The following is an 18,129-nucleotide window of genomic DNA, read 5'->3' as shown; positions in this document are numbered from 1 at the left end:
GATAGTGGTGATGATGGTGAATACATAAATATGTAACTATACAGGGAACCATCAATTGTTTACTTAGGATGGAAATTATGGTGGGTGAACAAAGTCATTTAAAAAAAGGGTTGAAGAAATCTTGAGGGCAACACATTGAGTGAAATGTCAGACACACAAAGACAAATATTGCAGGGTCTCACTGATATGAACTAATTATAATATGTAAACACATAGACATGAAATATAAGTTAACAGGATATAGAACAAGGCTAAAGAATGGGAAGCAGTTGCTTATTATGAGTAGAATGTTCAACTAGGTTGAACCTAAGTGTTTGGAAGTGGACAGAGGTGATGGTAGCACGCTATTGTGAGAATAACTAACAGTGCTGAATGGTGTGTGAAGGTGGTGGAAAGGGGAAGCTCAGAGTCATGTATGTCACCAGAAGGCAAGTTGGAGGTTAAAATATGGGAATGTTTAAAACAGTGAACCTTGTTGTGGGCAATGTCTGTGATTAACTGTACAAATATTAGAAATCTCTTTCATGAACCAGAACAGATGTATGACACTACAACTAGAATAATGGAGGGGTTTATAGGAAAAAATATACCTATTGCAAACTATGTACTAAAGTTAGTAGTATTTTAAAATTCTTTCATCAACAGTAACAAATGTACTATACTAATATCATGAGTCAATAATGGAGGGGGTGGTTAGGGGTATGGGAGGATTTGAGTTTCTTTTTTGTCTTTATTTCTTCTCTGGAGTAATAAAAATGTCCCAAAAATTGGAAAAAAAATTTATTGTGGTGATGGATGCACAGCTGTGTGATGGTACCAGGGGAAATTGATTGTACACTTTGGATCTTTGGATAGTTGTATGGTATGTGAACAATCTCAATAAATTAAATTTAAAAAAAGTTAGGAGGGGCACCAGTTTTCATTAACACCACTTTCTTTAAAAAGATAGAATCACTGTCTTTGAAATCAACCTCAGTGGTGAGATGTGTTTTTCTTTCCAGGTGCCCCATGATGGCACACAGCCTTACTTGGCAAATCCTGACAGTTTCCAAGTCCTGGGATACAGACCTGCACCAGCATGTGGGGCAGTGTCACCTCCCAGAAGTGTTGAGAAGAGTATGTGTCACCAATAGGCAAGGAGAGAGCTCACCAGAGACTTCTTCATGTCTGGCTTCTCAATGCCAGACATTGTTGGAGAGCTTCCCATGTTCTATTAGAAAAGTTCAGGAGAAAGCTGTGAATAGGATCACTCTTTTATTTTCACTGTCCACACATCTGTCAATATACTGGGAAAGCCAGTGGAAACCCCCACCATATCCTTGCCTCTGGAGCTGATGGCAAATGAACCTTCCATGGGGTGGGTATTCAGCTCTGAAAGGGTCACATTTCCCTTCCAGGATCTGTCCTTAAAGTCCCAATAACTCAACGGAGATTTTTTCACTGATTGCATCTGTTCTCTTTAGATAAGGATTGTCACTCTGGATATTGTTCCTTCAGTCATTAAAGCACTAAGCTCAACTTTGGATTCCATAAGGTGAGCATGATCTACACAGTCCACCTGAAAGACAATCCCATTAATTGCCAGGAGATAATTTTTTCAAAGTCCTTGCTCATGCCCAACAAGATTGGAAGTTGTAAATGTCATCCCAGAAATTGTCAGCTCTTCTGAAGTTAGATGTAGTGTTGGAATGTGTTGGGCCAATCTGTCTTCTTTGAGCATGTGTGGAAGAGTGGTTTTGTCCACATTGCCAAACCCAAGAATCCAAGTTTTCCAGATTTCTTGTAGAGTCCTGGGGAATGAAGCACACTGCTGAAGCCTTTCTAGATCCACTCAAAGATGAAAGGCATTATTAATGATTACCACCACCACCTGCCCAGCTCCTCCAGCTCTGGCTCGCTCTAGCAGTGTGGCTCCTGGACTCACAGCTAGAGGGGCCCTTCTGCAGTGCCCTTGATGCTCTAAGAACACACAGAACAGCAGGATTAGCTGTTTGTGTAATGTAGTTCCATGGATTTAAAAAAATACTTTATTCTTACCATATGTACAATCTAACATTTCCCCAGTTAATCATAGTCAGGTATATGTTTCAGTGTTGCTAATTGCACTCACAATTGTTGTGCTACCATCACCACCATCAATTATCAAAACATTTCTGTCATTCCAAATATGAACCCTGTACATCCTAAGCCTTAACTTCCCATTCCCTACCCCTACCCCATCCTCTGCCTATATACTAGATTCTGACTCAAAGACTTTGTGCATTCTAATTATTTCAAATCAATGGGATCATACAATATTTGTCCTACTGTGTCTGGCTAATTTCACTCAACATGATGTCTTCAAGTTTTATCCATGTTGTCACATGTATCAGGATTTCATTCCTTTTTACAGCTGAATAATATTCCATTGCATATGTATACCACCTTTTTTTATCCATTCATTGCTTGATGAACACTTAGTTTCTTCCATCTTTTGGCTATTGTGAATAATGCTGCTATGAACATCAGTGTGAAAATATCTGTTTGAGTCCCTGCTTTCAATTCTGGGTAATTCATGTGGTAATTCTATACTTAGCTTTCTGAGGAGCAGTCAAACTGTCTTTCACAGTGGCCGCACCATTTTCATTCCCACCAGCAATGAACGAGTGTTATTTCTCCACATCCTTGCCAACACTTGTCATTTTCCATTTTTTTAAACAGCAGCCATTTCAATGGGTGAAATGGTATCTCGTTGTGGTTTTGAGTTGCATTTCCCTGACGGCTAATGATGTTGAGCATCTTTTCACGTGGTTTTTGGTCATTTGAATATTCTCTTGGAGGTGATGTCTATTCAGGTCTTCTGCCCATTTTTAGATAAGGTTTGTTGTTGTTGAGTTGAAAGGATTTCTTTATATATCCTGGTTATTAAACTTTTCTTGGATATGTGGTTTCCAAATATTTTCTCCCACTATGTAGGTTCCTAGTTCTACTTTCATGATAAAGTTCTTTGAGGCACATAAGTTTTTAATTTTGAGGGAGTCCCATTTATCTATTTTTTTCTTTTGTTGCTTGTGCTTTTGGTATAAGTCAAAGAAACCATTGCCTAACACAAGGTCCTGAAGATGTTCCCCTATGTTTTCTTCTAGGAGTTTGACAGATCTATTTTATATTTAGGTCTTTGATCCATTTCAAGTTGATTTTTGAATGTGGTATGAATAGGCATTCTTTTTTTTTCAAATGGAGATCCAGTTTTTCAGCACCATTTGTTGAAGAGATTACCTTTTCTCAGTTGAGTTGTCTTTGCCCCTCTTGTCACAAATCACTTGGCCATAAATATGAGGGTTGATTTCTGAACTATCAGTTCAATTCCATTGGTATATATGTTTGTCCTTGTGCCAGTATCATGCTATTTTGATTACTGTGGCTTTATAATAAGTGTTAAGATGGGGAAGTGTGAGTCCTCTTCTTTTGCAAGATGGCTTTAGCTGTTTGGGGCCTGTTCTAGTTTGCTAATGCTACCAGAATGCAAAACACCAGAAATGGATCAGCTTTTATAAAAGGGGTTTATTTGGTTACAAAGTTACAGTCTTAAGGCCATAAAGTGTCCAAGATAAGTCATTAACACTTGGGTACCTTCACTGGAGGATAGCCAATGGTGTCCAGAAAACCTCTGTTAGCTGCTCCAAAGTTCTGGTTTCAAAATGGCTTTCTCCCAAGACGTTCCTCTCTAGGCTGCAGTGCCTCAAAAATGTCACTCTTAGTTGCTCTTGGGGTGTTTGTCCTCTCTTAGCTTCTCTGGAGCAAGAGTCTGCTTTCAGTGGCCATCTTCAAACTGTCTCTCATCTGCAGCTACTCTCTTAGATTCTGTGCATTCTTCAAAGTGTCTCTCTTGGCTGTGGCTCCTCTTCAAAATGTCACTCTCAGCTGCACTGAGTTCCTTCTGTTTGTCAGCTCATTTATATGCTCCAGTGATTTAATTTAGACCCACCCTGAATGGGTGGGATCACATGTCCATTGAAATTATCTAATCAGAGTTGTCATCCACAGTTGGGTGGGTTGCATCTCCATGGAAACACTCAAAGAATTACAATCTGAACAACACTGATATGTCTGCCCACACAAGATTGCATCAAAGATAATGGCATTTTGGGGGATGCAATACATTCAAACTGGCACAGGGCCCCTTACTGTACCATACAAATTTGAAGACTGGCTTTTCCATTTCTGCAAAGAAGGTTGTTGGCATTTTGAGTGTGATATTGTGATTGCATTGAATCTATAAATAGCTTTGGGTGTGATTTATACCTTAATGATATTTTGTCTTCCAATCCATGAACATGGAATGTGCTTCCATTTATTTAGATCTTCTTTGATTTCTTTTAGCAATATTTTGTAGTTTTCTGTGTATAAGTCCTTTGGTTAGTTATTCATAGATATTTGACTCTTTTAGTTGCTATGGTGAAAGGATTTTTTTCTTGCTTTCTTCTTCTGATTGTTCATTGCTTGGGTACATAAACACAAATCCTAGTTGGGCATGGAGTATAATTCTATTAATGTGCTGTTGGATTTGATTTGCAAGCATTTTGTTGAGGATTTTTGCATTTGTATTCATAAGAGAAAATGGTCTGTAATTTTCTTTTCTTGTGGTATCTTTATCTGGCTTTGGTATTAGGCCAACATCATGTTGGCCTCATTGAAAGAGTAAGGTAGTGTTCCCTCTTTGTTCTAGTTTGCCAATGCTGCCATTTTGCAAAATACCAGAAATGGATTGGCTTTTATAAAGGGGGTTTTATTTGGTTACAAAGTTACAGTCCTAAGGCCATAAAGTGTTCAAGGTAAGACATCAAGAATTGGATATACCTTCACTGAAGAAAGGCCATTGGTGTCTGGAAACCTCTGTCAGCTGGAAGGCACATGGCTGGCATCTGCAGATCCTGGGTTGTGTTCCAGCTCCTCTCTCAGCTCCTGTGCGTTCTTGGTTCTTTCTCCCTGGACATTTCTAAGTGCCTGGGAGTCCTGTCTTAGCATATCCTGGAGCAAACTCTGGGCTTCATCTATTAGCTAAACATCCTTCTGTCTGCATCTTCAAGTGTGTCTAAGCATCAGTGTCAGCAAGTGTCTGGGCCTGGAGCTCTCTTTTTAAAGGACTCCAGTAAACTAATCAAGACCCACATTGAATGGGTGGGGCCACACGCTATGGAAATAATTTAATGAGAGTACTCACCTACAGTTGAGTGAGTCACATCTCCATGGGAAAAAACTAACGTAAATATCCCACAAGATTGGATTAAAAGATCATGGCTTTTTTAGAGGGATATAATATATCCAAACTGGCACACTCATCTTCAACTTTTTGGAGCAGTTTGAGCAGGATTGGTATTAATTCTTCTTGGAATGATGATGGAATTCACCTGTGAAGCCATCTGGTCCAGGGCTTTTCTTTTTTGGGAGGTTTTTGATGATTGATTGAATCTTTTTACTTGTAATTGGTGTGTTGAGGACTTCTATTTCTTCTAGAGTCAGTGTAGACTGTGTGTGTGTTTCTAGGGATTTGTTCATTTCATCTAGGTTGTCTACTTTGTGAGCCTACAGTTGTTCATAGTATCCTTTTATGCTCTTTTTTATTTCTGTGGGGTCAGCAGTAACATCCCTCCTTTCATTTGTGATTTTATTTACTTGAGTATTCTCTCTTTTTGTCTCTGTCAATCTAGCTAAAGGTTTGCCAATTTTATTGATCTTTTCAAAGAACCAACTTTTGTTTTTGTTAATTCTCTCCATTCTTTTCTTATTCTCAATTTAATTGTTTTCTGCTCTAATGTTTATTATTTCTTTCTTTGTGCTTGCTTTGGGATTAGTTTGCCATTCTTTTCTAGTTCCTCCAGGTGTATAGTTAGGTCTTTGAGTTTAGCTCTTTCTTCTTTCTTAATATAGGTATTTAGGGCTATAAGTTTCCCTCTTAACACTGCCTTCACTGCATCCCATAAGTTTTGATATATTGTTTTGTCCTTGTTTTCATATTTCTCAAGATATTTACTGATTTCCCTTACAATTTCCTCTATGACCCACTGATTGTCAAAGGCTGTGTTATTTAACTTCCATAGATTTGTGGATTTTCCAGTTCTCTGCTTGTTACTGATTTCCAGATTCATTCAGTTATACATTGAAATGTGTGCTAGTTTGGATGTATTATGTCCCCTAAAACAAGGCAATCTTGTGGGGGCAGATGTATTAATGTTGATTAGGTTGGAATCTTTGGATTAGGTTGTTTCCATGGAGATGTGACCCACCCGACTATGGGTAATAACTTTGATTAGATTATTTCCATGAGGTGTGGCCCCACCCATTCAGAGTGCATCTTAATTAAATCACTGGAGCCCTTTAAGAGCATGCAGACAGAAGGAGCTTAGTGTTGCAGCTGAGAGACATTTTGAAGATGGCCATTGAAAACTGCTGCTGATATTTTGGAGAATGCCATTTTGAAACAACCTGGGAGCAAGCAGACACCAGCCACATGCCTTCCCAGCTAACAGAGGTTTTCCAGATGCCAATGGCTTTTCTCCAGTGAAGGTACCCTATTGTTGATGCCTTACCTTGGACACTATATGGCCTTAAGACTGTAACTTTGTAACCAAATAAATCCCTTTTGTAAAAGCCAATCCATTTGCAAAACGGCAGCATTAGCAAACCAGAACATGTGTAATTTCAATCTTCTTAAATTTATTGAGACTTAGCTTGTGACCCAAGTCATGTGGTCTATCCTGGAGAATGATCCATGAGCACTCGAGATGAATGAATATCCTGCTGTTTTGGGGTGCCATGTTCTGTATATATTTGTCAGGTCTAGTTCACTTACCATGTTATTAGGTTCCCTGTTTCCTGACTGATCCTCTGTTTAGATGTTCTCTCTATTGAAAAGAATTGTGTGTTGAAGTCTCCCACTACTATTGTAGCAACATCTATTTTTCCTTACAGTTTTGCCAGTATTTACCTCATGTATTTTTGGCACCCTGGTTAGGTGCATGATTGTTTTTTCTTACTAGTGGATTGTCCCTTTTAGTAATATATAATGTCTTTCTTTGTCTCTTATAACAGTTTGCAGTTAAATTCTATTTTGTTCTATATGTGTGGAATATCTTCTACCAACCTTTCACTTTCAACCTATCTATGTCCTTGGGTCTGAGGTGAGTCTCCTGTAGACAGTATGTAGAAGGATCATATATTTTTTTTCCCTTCTGTCAATCTGTGTCTTTTGATTGGGGAGTTTACTCCATTAACATTCAATCTTATTGTTCTAAAGACAGTACTTACTTCAACCATCTTATCCTTTGGTTTTTGCATGTCATACCTTATTTTTGTCTCTCTTTTCTTCCCTTTTAGCTACCCTTACTGATAATCTTCATTTCTACACTCTCCAAGCCTCTTTCCTGTGTTTTCCTTTCAGCCTACAGATATTCCTTTAGTGTTTCTTATGTGGCAAGTATCTTGTTAATGAACTCTTTCAGTTTCTGTTTATCTGTGAATATTTTAAACTGTCCTTCACTTTTTTATGCTATTTTATTGAAATACAATCACATAACATACAATCATTCAAAGTGTACAATCAGTTGTTCACAGCATCATATAGTTGTGCTTTCATCACCACAAACTTTGAACATTTTCATAATCCAAAAAATAAAATGAAAATTAAAATAAAAAAGAACTTCCAAAACATCCCATTCCCCTCCTCCCCCATTGTTCATTTACTTTTTTAAAATACAATTTAATGAAGATACATTCACACACCCTACAGTCATCCACAGCATACAGTTTTCACAGCACCATCATACCATTGTATGTTCATCACCAGAATCAACATTTGAACCTTTTCCTTGCTCCAAAATAAAAATAAAACCAAAAAAGAACCCCTAACTCTTTCCATCCCCTCCATCCTACCCTATTCTTCATCTAATTTTTGTCCCCATTTTTCCACTCATCTGTCCATACACTGGATAAAGGGAGTGTGAGCAACAAGGTTTTCACAGTCACACAGTCACACTGTGCAATCCACATAGTTATACAACCATCTTCAAGAATCACGGTCACTGCATTGCAGTTTGACAGCTTCAGGTATTTCCCTCTTGCCATTCCAACACACTAAAGACTAAAATGTGGTATCTATATGACACATAAGAATACCCTCCAGAGTGACCTCTCAACTCCATTTGAAATCTCTCAGCCACTGGAACCTTATTTTGTTTAATTTTTCCTCCCCCTTTTGGTCAAAAGATCCTTTCATCCATGATGTTGGGTCCAGATTCATCTCTGCCAGGGAGGTTCACACCCCTGGGAGTCAGGTCCCACATAGAGGGGAGGGCAGTTGGCTTAGAGAGAGAGGCCACATCTGAGTAACAAAGAGGCTCTCTTGGGGGGACTCCTAGGCACAATCATTAAGTAGGCTTAGCCTCTCCTTTGCAGCAACTAGCCTCACAGGGTAAGGCCCCCAGATTGGGGGCTTGGCCCACTAAATTGTCAGTCCTCAATGTTTGCAGGAAAATCAGCAATAGCCCAGGTGGGAAAGTCCAACATTTCCACATGTCTCCCTAGTTCCTTGGGGGAGCCCACAAATACACTTTTACTCTCTGCCCATGTCACTCTGGGATGTGTCAGGATTTCATGCCAGCCTGTACAAACTCACCAAATCCCACTTCCCATTCACCATTCCCTGCACCTATGGTGTTCAAACAGACTGTACAAGTTAGGTTATCTAAGAGCTATAGAAAATATAGATCCTGCACCAGGTAAACATCTTCTCCCCTGGTCTCACACATAAATTGTAGTTTAAAAACCCTGTCAGTATCATCCTTTACCCTTGGGCCTGATTTGCCTTAGTCCTAACCAGATCCTCTTTGGTCATCTCTCTAATTAAAATCTGAATTCTTTCTCAGCTCTTTCAACAGTTGCCATAGAGGGCAATGCTGACATTCATAGCTGCCCAGTTCTAGCTCTGAGTCTCAAGTGTCACACATACACCCAAAGTTCCAGAGATCAACCAGGTTATACACAAGGAGCTCAGCATCTCAGGATTTAGAGATAATCATCACAACTCAGGAATAGCTGTGACTGCTGTAAGAGCTTACAATCTAGAGACCATTACAATAAGCATTCCCCTGATAAGCTGTGCTCTAAGATTCAGTTCTCAGCATTTACACATTATAAATAGTCCATATTAGTGAGGCATTATAGTGTTTGTCCTCTTGTTTCTGGCATGCTTCACTCAAAATGCTGTACTCAGGATCCATTCACCTATTTGCATGTCTCACAGTTCATTTCTTCTTGTAGCCACTCAATAGTCCATTGTATGCATACACCACAGTTCACCATTCTGTTCATCGGTCAATGTACTCAGGCCACCTCCATCTATTGCAAATAGGGAATACTGTTACTATATCTACTGGTGTGTAAATGTCCATTCATGTCCCTGCTCTCCAATACTCCAAGTATATACCCCATGCTGAGGTTGCAGGACCTTGAAACCCCCACATACCTAGCTTCTTGTGGGACCACCATACTGTCCTCCAGATGGGCTACACCATTCTACTTCCCCACCAACAGTGAATACATACATGTCTCCCTCCAAGTTCTCTCCAGCACTTGTGTCCCTCAGTTTATTTTTTCCTGCAATTTTATAGGGATATATTCAAATACTGTCCTTCAAAAATGAAGGACAGTTTTGCCAAATAAAAGAATTCTTGGCTGGCAGTTTTTGTCTTTCAGTATCTTAAACCTATCATACCACTGCCTTCTTGCCTCCATGGTTTCTGATGAGAAATTGGCACTTAATCTTATGGAAGTTCCTTATATGTGACAAATCACTTTTCTCTTGCCACTTTCAGGATTCTCTCTTTATCTTTGGCATTTGAAATTCTGATTAGTATGTGTCTTGGGGTAGGTCTATTGGGATTTATTCTGTTTGGAGTATGTTGTGCTTCTTGGACATGTGTATTTATGTCTTTCACAAGAATTGGGAAATTTTCAGCCATAATTTCTTCAAAGATTTTTTTCTGCCCCCTTTTCCTTCTCTTTCTGAGATGACATGTATGTTTGTGCACTCAAGTCCCTGCAACACTACTCATTTTTTTCTATTCTTTTCTCTGTTCTTCTGACTGCATGATTTTGATTGTTCTGTCTTCTAGTCCTCTGACTCTTTATTCTGCCTGTTCAAATCTGGTGCTGTATACCTCTAGTGTATTCTTAATCTGCTACTTTGCCTTTCATCCCTATAATTTTTTTCTTTTAATGCTTTCAAATTTTTCTTTGTGTTCACATATTGTCTTCTTAATATCCTTTATCTCTTTATGCATATTTTCCTTAATTTCCTTGAATTGATTTAGGAGATTTCTTTCAACTTTTTTGATTAGTTGTTCCAAATTTGGTGTCTTGTCTGAAGTTTTAATTTGTTCCCTTTACTGAGCCATATCTTCCTGTTTCTTAGAATGGCTTGTAATTTTCTGCTATGTCTGGGACTGTGATCATCTTGATGAGTTAACTTTGTAGGCTGGTTTCTCCCTCTTGTCTAGGGTTTTATTGTAGATTGGCTTTGTGTTAAGGTTCTTTTTGACACTTGTTCCAATCTACTTTGAACATTTAGAGTGGCCCATGTTTACCTGGTCAGATTTTCTCAGCTCTTCATCTGATTCCTGCCCTGGGTATTGGTACAAGCCCATACACTTCTGTTGTGAAGCCAACCCATTTGTGTGGTATTTGTCTTAGCAGACAGGAAACTAATACAACCAACTTTTTGTTTCATTAATTTTCTGCGTATTTTCTGGTATCTTCAAATAAATTCTTGATTCTTTTCTTTCTGTACTTTAAAAATGTCATTCTGCTTCCTCTGGCTTCCATAATTTTAGATGAGAAATCTACTAAGTTCAAATTGGTGTTTCCTCATACAGAATGCATTATTTCTCTCTGGCTGCTTTTCAAATCTTTTTTGTTTCTATAATTTTCAGAATTTTAGTTATGATTTGTCTTGATTGAATTTCTCTGATATAAAATTTAAGATTTACTCATCTATTTGATCTGCATGTTTATAGTCTCATGCTGAATTTGGGAAGTTTCTGGCTATTATTTTTTTAAATCTCTCTCTCTTCTCTCCTGTTGGAACTCTTATTTTCCCACAGGTTCCTGAGATTCTGCTCATTTTTCTTTTTGGTCTATTGTCTGTATTGGGCAGATTCTATTACCTGTCTTCACATTCACTGATTCTGTTCTCTCTCATCACCACTCTGCTGTTGAACTCTTGCTGTAAGTTTTTTAAAACTTTGTCATTGTATTTTTCTTTCTAATTTATAACTTCTATTTCTTTGTTGATATTTTCTATTTTTTATTTGTTTCAAGAGAATTTGTAATTGCTTGTGAAAGCTTTTATTTTAATCAAATAATTCCAACATCTCACTCATCTCAGTATTGATGTCCATTGATTGTCTTCTCTTATTCACATTGTGTTCTGACTCTTGGAGTGACAAGTGATTTTTAAATTTTATCTTGGACATATTGGAAATTATTTTATGAGAATCTAGACTATATATACTAGCAATGCATCCCCCTGCTCACATGTAGAGCAAGAAGGCCAAGTGGTTGTGCATGTTTAGCTATCTCCTTGGCCCTGCTGGAAACTGGAAATCTCTTGATAATTTTAATGCAGGATTCTCATTTGCCCTACTGGACTGTGAGCTCCCTACAGGCTGAGAAAGACTGAACTAAGTTCAAACCCTCACTCTGGCTTGTTAGCTGTGTGACTTTGGGTGAGACCTTTAACTTCTCTGAGCCTCCTTTTTCTCTTTTTGGAGATGGATAAAATATTACCTATGGTTATTATGAAGATTATGTGGAATAATATTATAAAGCACTTAGCAAAGTGCTTAGAACATACTAGAGCCTTGATAAACATGACTCAGCATGCATGAATTGAAGCTTTACCTACTCTCAGCACTCTCATCACCAAATGGGCTGCCACCTTACACCCCCTTTCTGAGCTGTACCAGGGTAGTAACAATGACCAACACCTATGAGTGTGGACTGTGTGCCAGGCACTGTGAACCCATGATCAAGTGAAGCACTTGATACCTCTCTGAGGTTCACCCCATGAGCATCCTCATTTACTAGGAGGACATCTGTAGCCCAGGGATGCTAAGGGATTTGTCCAAGGCCATTCTGCCCTAGGTGGTGGAGCCAGGTTTGAACCTAAACAGGCTGCAGAGCATTGCTATCTGTTTTAATTTCTTAGGCTTCCATAGCAAAGTTCCAGGTGGCTCGAAACAACAGGAATTTATTCTTTCACAGTTCTGGAGGCCACAAGTCCTGAATCAAGGTGTCAGCAGGGTCATGTTCTCTCTGTTCTCCAGTTCCTGAGTGTTTTTTTCTGCCTCTTGAAATCTGCTGTTGTATGTTTCCATTGTGTATTTCATCTCTTGTTGTGCCTTTCATTTCCATAGATTCTGCCAGTTGTTTTTTTGAACTTTTGATTTCTACCTGATGTTCACCTAGTGTTTTCTTTATATCCTTCATCTCTTTAGCCATATCTTCCTTGAACTCATTGATTTGGTTTTTGAATTGGTTTAGTACATTTCTTTGAAAATCTTTAATTGATTGTTTCATTAAAGTGAAACAGTATCTCAACTGTATCTTAACTGAGGTATAAGTTTGTTCCTTTGACTGGGCCATATCTTCATTTTTCCTAGGGCAATTTGTAGTTTTTTGTTGTCTGGGCATCTGGTTTCCTTAGTTACCCCAATCAGATTTTCCCAGACCAGACCAGCTCAGGTCTCAGAATGGGGCTATGTTCAGTGTCAAGTTTCCCTGAGGGCATGTCTTAGAAGATTGACAGACTGCTGTGAGGCCTCCAGCCACTGTGCTTTTCCTAACCTGTCCAGCAGGTGGTGCCTGTCAGCCTGTCTCTCCCAACTGGTGTAAGGAGGTGTGGCCCCTTTTATTCTCAGCTTAGGTTGTTTCTGCTTTGACTGTTTTCCCCCAGGCCTTGGGGTCTGAGTTCTGAGGGGATGGCAGGCCCTTGAGCTTGGCCCCACCTTCTTCCTCTTAGGGAAGATACACCCCCTAAGGAGATATCTCCTGCATTTCAATAGTTTCTTTGTCTCTCTAACTCTGCCAACTCCACCACTGTCTGGATCAGAGCACTGTGAACTGAAAATGGCTGAGGCTCTCTTCACTGAGCCACTCAGGTTGAGAGAGAGAAAAAGGGAAAGAAAGCCCCCTTTCAGGGCCAATCCATGGTCCCCCAGTTTCTCCTGCTGGTAAGAGAGAGAACCTGGTCTTCTGGGCTTCCTTTCCTAGGGCACAGGTGTTTTCTGGCTCTGTAAGGTCAGTCACCCTTAAAAGCCTCTATATTTTCCTTCTTTTTTTTAAATTAATTTTTTTCTGTCAGCCCCACCTCCTCTCCACCGGGAGTGACCTCAGGGTACTTTGCTTCTTGTCTGTGTTTGTAGTTTATATTCAGTGGTCCACATTTGTTAATTAAAACCCCAGTTGGAGCTGGGCTGAGCTATATTCGCTTACTCCAGGAATGCTGCTTTCTCTTACAATGAGGTCTTGCAGCTCAGCCTGCCATAGTGCAGTTCTGCAGCATTTCCTTACAGATTTTATGCTGTGATCTCAGCCATTCCACCCCATCCAGGTTGGTGTATGATGTGTGGACAGTCATGGTTGTCTCCCAGCAGTTGCTACAGATTATTTACTAGTTGTTCCTGGTTGTTTATTAGTTGCTCCAGGGGACTAACTAAATTATACTCCTCTCTATGCCACCATCTTGCCCAACCTCCCCATGTTCTCTCTGAAGGCTCAAGTTGAGGACACTTCCTTCTCTCTTCCTAGATCCTGGTGTTAACTAACAATCCCTGGTTTCCTTGGCTTGTGGCTGCATCACTCCATCTCTGCCTCCATCTTTACATGGCTGCCTTTCCTCTTTATCTATCTCTGTTTCCAAAATTTCCTTTTCCTGGAAGAATATCATTCATATTGGATCTGGACCAAGCCTAATCCAGTATGACCTCATCTTAAATAATTCCATCTGCAAAGTCCTTATTTCCAAGTAAGCTCACATTCACAGGGGCTGGAGATTAGAGCTTGAACCTATCTTTTTGGGGGGGGCTCAACTCAACCCACAATGCAAAGTACTGAAGGCCTACATGCTGCTCTGCAGTGCCACGACATGAGAAGATAGGTGCACAGTGATGTTTTCTGTGTAAAAACCAACTGTTCTAGTTTGCTAATGCTGCAGAATGCAAAACACCAGAGATGGACTGGCTTTTATAAAAAGGGGGTTTATTTGGCTATACAGTTACAGTCTTAAGGCCATAAAGTGTCCAAGGTAACACATCAGTAATCAGGTACCTTCACTGGAGGATGGCAAATGGCGTCCGGAAAACCTCTGTTAGCTGGGAAGGCACGTGGCTGGCGTCTGCTCCAAAGATCTGGTTTCAAAATGGCTTTCTCCCAGGACATTCCTCTCTAGCAAGCTTGCTCTTCTTCAAAACGTCACTCACAGCTGCACTCCCTTTCATCTCTGAGTCAGCATGTTTATATGGCTTCACTGATCAAGGCCCACCCTGAATGGGTGGGGCCACACCTCCATGGGAGTATCCCATCAGAGTCACCACCCACAGCTGGGTGGGGCACATTCCAAGCAAATCTAATCAGCACCAAAAGTCTGTCCCACAAGACTACATCAAAGATAATGGCGTTTGGGGTACAAAATGCATTCAAACCGGCACACCAACTTTTTCACTTTTAAAAAACCAACTAAGTTGATCAGAAAACCCAATGAATTCATAGCCATGCCATTAATCCATCATGCCATATAAAAGCCTGGGCCTCAAAATTTTCATAACAGGTAACTTCCCACTAAAATTTAAGACATCAAGAGATAAGTGAAGCAGGAAGGCTTTCTTGAAACTACATTTGCAGTGTGGGGAAACCATCTAACTTGATCACAATCATAAATGCCAAATAGGTTTAACTCTCCAAGCAAGGAACTATGCCATCAAGATCACCAAAACTGAGTGCAGCACAGTTTTAAATAGTCAAATCTAATTTATTTCTTTTACATGGCTTAGAATTCAATAGATGCAAAAGGGTATGTGGGAAAATCTTCCCCTCCCATTCCAGGCCCAACCACCCATCTTATCAGTATCCTGGGTGTATTTTATGGTTAGACAAGTGCTTTATCTATATATTATTTCATTTTTAACAAACACTGTCTAATTGTATAAACTGTTGCACCATTGTTTTTTTGTCACTTACTAGTATATTTGGAAATCAACCCTTATAAGTATATAAAAAGCTTCCTCACCCTCATATCCTTCTTTCTTTCCATCCTCAGTGCTGGATCTTTGGAAGGTAAGTGTGAGGGCTGGTGCCCAGCAACCTCATCACCTACCTGAGTCTTGCATGTGTAGGCTGAATTCTCACCACCCCTGGAGCATGCCTTTTTGCCTATGGCCCTTCAGGAAGCTCTGAGAAAGCCCCCAGAGTCTTACCTAAGATACTGGGGCCTCCTTGTGCCTTCCACGATGGATCTGAACACAGCAAGGGAGAGGGGAGGGAGGCCAGAGAGAGGAAGGGTCCACACCCCAGGAGGAAGGGACTGCTACTCCACGTGACAGGTAGAGAGGAACATGACCTGGCCCACGTTCTTGTGTTGGCAAGCTGCTGAGAGTGTGTTCAACCACAGATCCACAGCAACAATTATGGAATAAGTATCTCCATTTTCATTTCCCTCAGGAAATCACCATCTGATTCCCCTGCCTGCGCTTTGAGACCAAATGTCTGTCCTCTGAGTCCTGGCTCTACTCAGCTTCTGTGCACCTTGGGCACCTCCTTAACCTCCCTGAGCTGCAGTTTCTACACCTGGAAAAGGAGCAATGGAGCCTATGTCCTGGATGGTGGTGGGTTCTGCAGGCCAGGAGTTGTAAGGCACGTGGATAGCACCCGCACTGTGTTAATGGAAGCACCCACTGATGGATGCTGAGTTTTATCAGCTCTCCATTTATTGGAATACAGTCTCCCTTCCTCCTGCCAAGTTGTCATTCCCAGAACCCTGAAGCCCCCCCTGCCTGATGGGTCTTTCTAAAGGGCATGGAGCTCTCTGACTTGCTTCTTCTCAGAAGTCCAGCTGTCCTTTCTGAACCCATCTGATAATCAGGCACAAAATGATGGCCTTGGGTGATGTAAAGGACATTGATTTCCCCTGTATGTTTCTGGGTGTTGGCTCTGTGATTGCAGAGCTTGGGCATTGTCAGACACGGCCAGAGTTGCCAGATCCCAAGACATGCCAGATGCTGGGTCCAGTGGGATGGCAGGGAAGGCTGAAGGACAGTCCCTTAGAAGTGCCCTTCCTCTCTGCCCCTTGACTTGTGAGAAGGGGGCAGGGAGGTGGGCAGGACATAGGACTGCCTGCTCTTCAGTCAGAAATGTAACTACATCCCAATCAGCAAGAGGGATGGTGGGTGAGCAGCTATTTCAGCTATTTCAGCTGCTCACCCACCATCCCCTGCCATCTGGCCATCTTGCTTTGGAGAACCACATCTCTCTCTCTTTCTTGGTCCAGATTTAAGTGCAGCTGACCATGCGACCCAGTCCTGCCCACATGATCCAGTCCTGCCATGTGACCCAGTCCTGGCCATGTGACCCAGTCCTGTCCATGTGACCTGGTCCTGCCCGTGTGACCCAGTCCTGCCATGTGACCAGTCCTGATCATGTGGCCCTTTCCTGACCATGTGACCTAGTACTGGCTAGTTCAATCATGGCATTCCCCTACCTGCTGTGGTTAGCTCAGGACTGGATCAGTGCTTGGTGAAGCAGATTTAAAAAGCATCATACAACTATATGCTGTTCAAAAAAATCTCACATCAAATTAAATGACATAGGTAGGTTGAAAACAGAAGATTAGAAAAAGAAGTTCCAGGCAAATATTAATTTTAAAAGAGTAGGAGTGATTGTATAAATATCAGATAACATAGACTTTAGATCAAAGAAAATTACTAGACACAAAGAGAGATATTACATAATGTGAAAAAGATCAATCCACCAGGAATACACAATGATTCTAAATGTGCATGAATCAAACAGCAAAGCCTCAAAATACCTGAAACAAAAATGATGCAACTGAAAGGAAAAATAGACAAACCCACAATATAGCTGGAGACTTCAACCCTCCCCTCCCAGCAAATGATAAAACCATTAGACATACCTCAAAGGACTTTATCATAAAAGTAAAATATTAACCTACACAATGGGAGAAAATGCTTGGAAACCAATATCCAATTGTGATGGTTTGAAGTTGTACGTACTCCAGAAAGTATGTTCTTAAAGTTAATCCATTCCTGTGGGTGTGGACCCATTGAAAGTAGGCTCTTTTGGTGAATGGGATATTAACTTAAGGTCTTAATCCTCCTACTGGAGTCTTTTATAAAAGAATGAGATTCAGAAAAAAAAAGAGAAATCCATGGAAGGAAGAAGCTGGAAGCAACTAAACCGGAAGAAGAGGGAGAGACCAGCTGATGCTGCCATGTGCCTTTCCATGTGACAGAGGAGTTCAGGATTGCCAACTGCTGGTCTTCAGGAAGAAGATATCATCTTGATAAAGCCTTAATTTGGACATTTTCATGGCCTCAGAACTGTAAGCTTGCTAGCTAACAAATTCCCATTACTAAAAGCCAACCTGTTATCTGCTTTTGGCAACCTAACAAACCAAAACACCAATAAAGGTTTAATATCCAGAATATGTTAAGAAATCCTCCAACTTACAACAAAAAGACAAGAAACCCATTTTAAAAATGGGCAAAAGATCTGATCAGACATCTCTCTAGACGGATGTACAAATGGCCCAAAATTACATAAAAAGATGCTCAAGATCATTAGCCATCAGGGAAATGCAAAGCAAAACCACAATGAGATACCATTTCACACCCATTAGAATGGCTGCTATTAAAAGTACAGAAAATTACAAGGAAAACTCATTCATTGCTCATGGCAATGCAGCCATTCTGGAAGACAGTTTGGGGGTCTTTGGAAAGCTAAGTATAGAATTACCATATGATCTGGCAGTCCCACTTCTATGTATATACCCAGTAGAATTGAAAGCAAGGACTCAAACAG

The 18,129-nt window shown here is 40.4% G+C and overlaps 1 pseudogene; it reads right to left on the bottom strand.

Annotated features, from left to right (window-relative positions):
* Nucleotides 1-1,223: 1,223 nt before the first annotated feature.
* Nucleotides 1,224-1,848, bottom strand: LOC119505221 (annotated as a pseudogene).
* Between the last annotated feature and the right edge of the window lie 16,281 nt (nt 1,849-18,129).

The sequence above is a fragment of the Choloepus didactylus genome, chromosome 10 (genome assembly GCF_015220235.1).
Source record: "Choloepus didactylus isolate mChoDid1 chromosome 10, mChoDid1.pri, whole genome shotgun sequence".
Classification (NCBI taxonomy): domain Eukaryota; kingdom Metazoa; phylum Chordata; class Mammalia; order Pilosa; family Megalonychidae; genus Choloepus; species Choloepus didactylus.
This window is presented reverse-complemented; position numbering and strand designations above follow the sequence as displayed.